We start from the raw sequence: 8650 nt of genomic DNA on the forward strand, positions 1-8650 counted from the left end.
ATATAAGTACGTATATATAAATGTGAAAGAAAATTCACTAGAGATTTCCTTAGCATGTCCTTTGCGGAGAAAGCAAAATTTAAGAATTTGTTGGTTTGTTCATTTGTTACACAGTTTGCTGTGAGTGGACTAAGCACCCACAAGGTGTGAGAAGAATATGAGAAAGTGGTACACAAACCTGCATTCCCTTTTGTAGAGTGTACAACCTAGTGAGTGAAAAACACAGGAAATAAGAAAATTCATTTTCTAATTGTGCATGACAATAAGTGCTTGAAGAACAGAACACAGGGATCAGTGATGGAGGGGGAGGAATTGGGGAGGATATAGTAAGTTGTCTGGGATGACTTCATTGAAAAGATATGGATAAAGACAATAGTCAGTTTAACAAGGAAAGGGAGCTACAGTGTTCTAGGAAGGGGAGATAATAAACAGGTGTAAAAAGTCCATAAAAGAGAAAGTATTGGAAGTACTTTAGACCAGTGTGGCTAAAGTGCAGAGACCAAGTGGGAGCTACATTCAGGATGCAGGTGGAGAGGAAGCTGAATAGGTCATGAGGGGAATGGAAACCACAGTAAGACAGCAGGAGAGTGATAAAACTCAATTTATGTCTGTGAAAAATCTTTCAGTCTGCCATATGAAAAATGGACTAAAGGGGTGCATGTTCAGAAATAAATTATTTGGAATGCTTTTGTTGAAGTCTGGCAAGTGCAGAAAAAGTGAATGCCAATTTGAGGAAAAAAATGTAGAAAAAGTGAAAGCCAATTTGAGATAGACTTGGTCAGACTTGTTACATGTGGAGATGAGGAAAAGAACAAATGAAAAAAGATCAATCAAAACATAGGAGGGCAGAACATTTTAATGTTCTCTACATAGGCATATGTATTGGTCAAAACTCACCAAAACACCCTATGATATGGGCATTTTTATATTAAAAGAAAAAAATGTATACAGACATTGAACACTAAATCTGTATGCTGATTAATTTAGGGGAATGTGTACTGATATCTGCAAGTTACTTTGAAATACTTAAAAAATAAAATGGATTCAATGAAACGATAGAGGGATGAATAGATACATAAGAAAATAAGCAAAGTAAATATTAATATTATTGTTAAAAAGCCTTATAGTTTCTGGTAACTTTGTAGAGCTACTTGGAAATACATATCAAATGCATTACAAATGCAGATTTTTTTGACCTAGTTATTCTACCTCTAGAAAAATGTCTTGTGGAATAATCAGAGATACATATAAAGATTTATTACATAATGTTTAGAGAAAGATAATGTTTAGTAAAAAGATAAACAAAATCTATAAATAAGCATGTGGATTAAATATAGTATATCCACTTGATTAAATTCTATTATCCTCAATATCATTCTGTAGGAAAAAATTTAAGCAACCATAAAAAAAAAGATTTGTAATATATTACCCATATTTTGTAAGCACACCTTGTAAATAGTATTTAAAACATCATTAGTGTTTTATCAAAATGTTAGCAATTATTAAAAATTACATTATTTTCATCTTGTGTATTTTCAGTTTTCATATTTTCTACAATATTAAATACATCTACTTCCTTAATAAAAAGTAGCATGTAATTTTAAAAGAATTCTGCCATAATTATTTAAAATTAGATACCAAGATAAACAATATTGTCTACAATATTAGAAATAAGACTAAAATATAGAGATAGATATGGCTACTTTAAAAATGTATTCAGAAACAATATTTTTAGCTATACAACTCCTAATTATATGTTGTATAGAGAAGCAAAGAGTCTCCATGAGGTTTTAGAAATAGCTAAAGAGAATTGGTGCCAGACAAAGAAGCCAAGAAGGTTGTTGGCTGACATTTAAAACCTCAAAGCAAAGACAGGAAAATCACTGTTTGCGTAGGACAAGTCTTGCTATGCCTGGAGAAAATTGTTTGTGTTTTGTTTTGCTTTGTTGTTGGATTTTATGTTTTTGTTTCCGTTGCTTTAGTTTTGGTTTTGGTTTCTTTGGTTAAGGTAATTGAAGTTCTATGACCCACTGACCTCCTTATACCATTAAATTAACCTTTGACTAAAAAATGATGGATTTTTTTCCCTGTGGTTGACATATTTCCTCTAAGACTCAGATTTCTGGAATTTCTATCAGATAAATTTTAAAACTTTCTCATAGTAGTCATTAGTATAATGGGTGAAAAATGCAACTTTAGATGAGTTCCTTTAGACTACTTTCTGAATAATAAAGCCCAAAGAACCTAAAGAACATTGAATTATCTACTGACATCAGGCTAAATAGTTTTCAAATTTATATTTAGTTCTGTATTATTTGATGTCTTAATAGGTCACTTTAATTGATATCAAAATAAGTTAAGTTTTCTGAAGAAAGGAGTGGTTAGCAGTGCATTTGAAAATAGAATGAAAATATTTGAGATTAACATAGTTTGTAACAATGATATAAACTAAAATGAAATATATTAAAAATAGTTGAGAAGTCATGTATCTTCATTGTCAGTATCAACTGAGTATAAACAAGATTGGAGAGTATTGGCTTCAAAATTGTGCATTAAATCCAAAACTAGGTGACTAAAATCTCATTATTTGCCAAGATCAAGAATCAGTTGCCAAAAAAACTAATGCCATTTTAATGATACAGGATCAATTGTGTCTAGATTAACTATCTGTTCATATTTCATTATGACTAGGAGTAATACTTTCCATTTTTATTGTTCACATTTTAACAGCTCACTATACAAAACACTACTTAGATGATGAAAGGTTTGTTTTCCACATTGAATATCTTAAAATTCTGCATAATTGCCAGAAGAATCAAATGGTAACATAATATTAATAAATGTCTTCAAATGTTTAAGAACTTCCATTTTTAAAGTGAATTAACTTCAATGAGGTACCAGAAGGCTAAATGAGCAACAAATAGAGATATTATTCATGTTTCTTTTCAATATATGCTTTTCCCTCTGTGAATGCTTACATTATGCCTTATTCTTCAATTTCTAGCATTTGGCCCAATGTCTGTAATATTTAGTCAATATTTGTGAATATTGGTGGAATGAATAAATGAATAGAGAAAGACACAGTTTCCTAAATTAGGCATTATTTTTTTCTAACAAAACCATTCACTAGAGTATTTTGATCCTAAAAGGAGTATTTTGTCATGTTTAATATTTTTAAAAATTGTACTTATGTAAGTGTACAACATGATGATTTGATGTACGTATATGCAGTGAAATGATCATTTCAGTCAAGATGATTGACATATTCATCTCTTCTCTTCACCTTACCTTTCATGTGTGGATGGTGAGAGCACCTGACCTACCTTTTGGCACACTTCTGGTATTAATACAGTCTTGACTGTACATTAGGTCACTAGACTTATTGGTCCCACATATCTGCAACATTGAACCAGAATAAAACTATTTTAAAGTTAAAAACAAAAAAACTCAAAACAAAACAAAAAACCCTGTCCAAAAAAATGGAAGCGATGACAATGTAGTCACTGGAATGATTTAAGCAAAATCTACATCACTATTTTCAGAAGCGTTAGAGAAGAAAATCCTTGCTTTCACAGGCACCTTGTTTTAAATTCTAACTCCTTTATCTACCAGAGGCTTTCCCTCATTGTCATTTAAATTTGCTGTCATCTTTTCTATCCTAAAACAAATCCTATTTTTGCTACTATCCTATATCTCACCTTCTTTTTGCAGCCTGTTTCCTATAATACCACTATCGTATCATTGTATCATATTAACCCGTTATTCTTCTTCATCACTCCCTCTACTCTAACCCAGTGCTTATTTCCTCGCCACTCCACTGAAGCTACTGTCATCCGAGCTCTAAACAATTCCTCTTTTTAAATGTAATGGACATGAGTGCTCTGCCCCATTTGACAGTCTTAACTTCTTTTGAAGCACTCTCTTCCTTTGGCTTCCATGATAACACATTTTGCTCTTTTTTCCTTTTAAACACTATCTCTATGACCACGCCCTTCATCCTCCTTTTGGCTTTCCCATTCTTTCCCACATCTTTTCATGGTGGTAGAGTTTATCTGCATTCCATCCAGAGCTTGCTTTTTCTCATTCTACCCTCATGAGTCAGTCTCTTATTCCAATTTGTGCATGTGTGCTTGACTCACATATCTCCCAGGTTAGATAATTAAACTCTAAACTCAAAGATGTATGTGCTTATTGAACATCCACATTTGAATGACCCATAGAAATCCAAATACAACATGTCCAAACTACTCCCTTGTTCTTATTGATTTCTAAATCGGCTTTTCTTTCAATAGATAATACAACCAACACACTTCTCCAAGCCAGAGAGCTAGCTGTTAGTCCTGAATTTACCTATACTGTGTCAATCTACCCTGGTGGCTCAGACGGCAAAGTGTCTGCCTACCATGCGGGAGACCCGAGTTCAATCCCTGAGTCTGGAAGATCTCCTGAAGAAGGAAATGGCAACCCACTCCAGTGTTCTTGCCTGGACAATCCCATGGATGGAGGAGCCTGACAGGCTACAATGGGGTTGCAAAGAGTTGGACATGACTGAGCAACTTTACTTGTCAATCTACCAACACACAGGTATCGAAAACGATTAATTCTAGCAGCCAAATGTCATCAAATATATAAAATACACCCTGATAACATATGTCCTTATATCTCTAGTGTCCTTTAAGCTTACTATCTACCAGTTCCCTAGTTTAAGCTCCCATTATCTTCTGCTGAGATAGCTGCCTGGGGCTTCCCTGGTGGCTCAGAGGTTAATGCATCTGCCTGCAATGCGGGAGACCTGGGTTCGATCCCTGGGTTGGGAGATCCCCTGGAGAAGGAAATGGCAACCCACTCCAGTACTCCTGCCTGGAGAATCCCATGGATGGAGGAGCCTGGTGGGCTACAGTCCACGGGGGTGCAAAGAGTCAGACATGACTGAGCAAAGATAGCTGCAATAATTTCCTATCTTATTTCATTGATTTGAGTTCATTTTTAACACAGTAGCCAAAGTAATCTTTTTAAAATATGAGAATGATCATATCACTTCCTTCCATCAAATCCTTTTCTGGCTACCAATTTCTTCCAGGTTATAGTGCAAAATTGTTCAGGATTTGGAATCTATGGTTGGATAGCATCCCCAACTCAGTGGACATGAGTTTGAACAAGCTCCAGGAGTTGGTGATGGACAGGGAGGTCTGGTATGCTGCAATCCATGGGGTCACAAAGAGTTGGACATGACTAAGTAACTGAACTGCACTAAACTATATTCCTAGAGTCATCTCCTAGAAGTATCTTCCTCCTAGCTTACATGTAAACTCTACCCACTGATCTATCAGACTTAGTAACACCATACTCACCTTCATGTCTGGACATTTGATGAGAAATTTCTTTGCTTGAACTGTTCCTCCTTCCAGACTTCATATTGCTAACTTTTAAACTCAGGTGCCATTTATTCCATAAATACCTCCCTGATCTGCCTCCTATATACTCCAATAGCTCCCTTAGTTACTCCTTTAGTTAGAGCACTCACAGTCATTTGTTGTTGCCCTTCAGCCTGAAGGCGCCCAATCTCATCTGATCTCGGAAGCTAAGCAGGGTCGGGCCTGGTTAGTACTTGGATGGGAGCCCACCTGGGAATGCCGGGTGCTGTAGGCTTTTTTATAATTTTGGGGGGGCTTCCCTGGTGGCTCAGAGGTTAAAGCATCTGCCTCCAATGCAGGAGACCCGGGTTCGATCCCTGGGTCAGGAAGATCCCCTAGAGAAGGAAATAGTAACCTACTCCAGTATTCTTGCCTGGAGAATCCCATGGACAGAGGAGCCTGGTGGGCTACAGTCCACGGGGTCATAAAGAATCGGACACGACTGAGAGACTTCACTTCACTTAGATAATAAACTCCAGAAAGTGGTATGGTTTGGTATCTAGTTCAGAGTTATATTCCCACTGAGTAGCACAGTGACTATCATATAGCAGATATTCCAAAACAATTTTTTAAGAAAAAAGTAAATATAAAAAAGGAATATTTATTAAATAAAGATAAATAAAATTAATGTTATACAGTCATGAACAATTAACAATAATTTGAGAAAATGAGAAGAACATGGCAGGGATATCTTGAAGACTGTGCAGTGTTTTTAGTTGGAGTTGTGGCCAAATAAATATCAACATCTGAGAAGTGATCAGGTTCAAGAAACTGTCACGTTGAAAGGACCTAGTATGAAGGAGGGGAAGGTTTGTCTTTTCCCTGTTCCTTATTTGAGTTATGGTATTCTGGGTTTGGAGAAGGCAATGGCACCCCACTCCAGTACTCTTGCCTGGAAAATCCCATGGATGGAGGAGCCTGGTGGGCTGCAGTCCATGGGGTCTCGAGTCGGACACGACTGAACGACTTCACTTTCACTTTTCACTTTCATGCATTGGAGAAGGAAATGGCAACCCACTCCAGTGTTCTTGCCTGGAGAATCCCAGGGACAGGGGAGCCTGGTGGGCTGCCGTCTCTGGGGTCGCACAGAGTTGGACACAACTGAAGCTACTTAGCAGCAGCAGCAGCATTCTGGGTTATGCTTCACTCATTGAATGAAACATTGGGAAAGCTATAGTGAATAAGAGAGCACACGGGACAGTAAAATGTCCTAAAACCTTAGAACAGGAATGGTTGAAATAATTAGGGCCAATTAGTGTAGAGAAGACATATAGTTGAAGACTGACTGACTCCAAATATTTGAAAAGCTCTCAGAAAAGAATATTCTCCTTGTATCATTCAGGGTTTAAAATTAGTATGAATGGGTCTACCTGGAGATGAAATATTTCTCATCAGAGAGAGAAATTTCATGTGATCTAGAGTTTTGCAAAGAGGTTTTAGAGGTCATTACCATGTTACTAAAATTATAGAAGCATAGGATAGAGGACTGCTAAGGGTTCAAACATTAGAGCAGGGATCCCCAGTCCCCTGGGCCAGGGACTGCTACTAGTCTGTAGCCTGTTAGGAACTGGGCTGCACAGCAGGTGAGTGGCAGGTGAAACCAAAACCATTGCCCCCCCACCACCTGTGGAAAATTGTCTTCAATGAAATCAATCCCTGGTGCCAAAAAGGTTGGGGACTGCTGCATTAGAGGGTATAGGAAAGGCTCAGGATAGACCAGTGTTCACATATGAAGGTCTGTCGCTAGACTCTTGTTCTATTGTTCCATAAAGATGGCATCAAGAGTGTAACATGAAAACTATGTCAGAGTCAATATTAGGACCAGAATCAGGGAACCACAAGACACAGTAGCAGCATGTTATTCAATAAGGAGAGAATTGTTCAGGTCAAGCTGGATTTAGCAGACAGAGTAATGCTCTTGGGGGACCATTAATAAATGTGAGGACTCTGATTCCCAAATTGAGTTTTTAAGTCTCAAGAGTATATTGGCTATCATCTGATCCTTCAAAATATTCGACAGTCTCTTCAAACGTTAGCATAAATGATAAAACTTACCAACGCAAGAGAGACAAACCTCCATCTGCATCTAAATCCTCCAGTTTTTAGGAGAGGGGGCTGAGGGCCTCCATGATTGAAGGTGGTGTCATTTTTCTGGAATTCTTTGAAAGCTATAGGTAGAGTGAAGCCAGAGAGAGAAAAGGGCATGTCTCAATTTGAGGGAAATTTCCTGTCTCTGAGAGCTGCCAAGAACCTCCCCAATTGTCCTCAGTCAGATCCACTTAGGGAGTTTTGGATTCAGACACTGCCAAACTTCATGTAAGTCAGAGAAGCAGAATTATCTTTGCCCTTAGCCTTTCCTTAGGAAGAACACTGTCCCTTTAGCTCTTTCACATCTGAAAATTAATCTGTGGAAATAACTTTGGCATCAAATATTCCTGGGAAATAAAACCCTTCAAGAACTGTGAATAAATTTATTGGACTTTTACCTGAGAATAATTGTTGGTACCTGGGAAGAAAAGGGATGTCACTAAGAGTGAAGGCGTGTGCCAGGGAAGTGTGTGGATGAGATTTCCCTTTAGGACATGACTGAAGAAAGTGTTCCTGCTTCAAGAGGGCTCTGCTTGCAGCCATCTTGAGTAGATTTTGACTTTGTTTTATGAAAGTTATCCAGAGTCTACATGGATTAAGAATCTTTTGATCTGTTTTGACTTCAAGGACACACCATGCCCTGTTTTAGGTGCCAAGTTTGTGTTCTGTTGAAAACCATTCTTAATAGTTTGGCAGTATCAATGCTAACCCAACAGAGAGATTTCCCATTTTTATGAAACACCCACAAAAAGTCAACATTGTGGTTTTTAGCATCCATTCACCAAATAACAGAGTAATAAAAACAGATTGGAAGGACTTGAAAGCACTCAAGATATTTTACTCTGGCATCTAATATGATTTCAACAAAGTATTTTGTAGCTTAGCTAAGATAAAATGGACAAGGAAAATGTATTTATTGAGTATCTGTCTTGTTTTCAGAAATTTAAGAAAAGTACAGAGTACCTATCAAAAACTGACCTTATTCTGAAAAGTCATTAATTTGATGGATGAGAAAAAATAAGCATACAAAAATTTTAAATTTTTTTAAAATTTAAAGGCAGTACATAATACCCAAGGCAGTACATAATACAGAAAGGATTTTTCCTTACTCTTCTTCAACATTTGACAATTTCTTTTCTAAAACACAT

The 8650-nt window shown here is 36.9% G+C and overlaps 1 non-coding gene and 1 pseudogene across 1 annotated transcript; both read left to right on the forward strand.

The window, feature by feature from the left end:
• Positions 1–5531: 5531 nt before the first annotated feature.
• On the forward strand, positions 5532–5649 carry LOC129633463 (uncharacterized; annotated as a pseudogene).
• A 22-nt stretch (positions 5650–5671) lies between these two features.
• TRNAW-CCA (transfer RNA tryptophan (anticodon CCA)) lies at positions 5672–5744 on the forward strand. Its single transcript has one exon. It is a non-coding gene; the product is annotated as a tRNA-Trp (tRNA).
• Positions 5745–8650: the final 2906 nt, after the last annotated feature.

This window comes from Bubalus kerabau, chromosome 18, assembly GCF_029407905.1.
Source record: "Bubalus kerabau isolate K-KA32 ecotype Philippines breed swamp buffalo chromosome 18, PCC_UOA_SB_1v2, whole genome shotgun sequence".
Taxonomy (NCBI): Eukaryota; Metazoa; Chordata; class Mammalia; order Artiodactyla; family Bovidae; genus Bubalus; species Bubalus kerabau.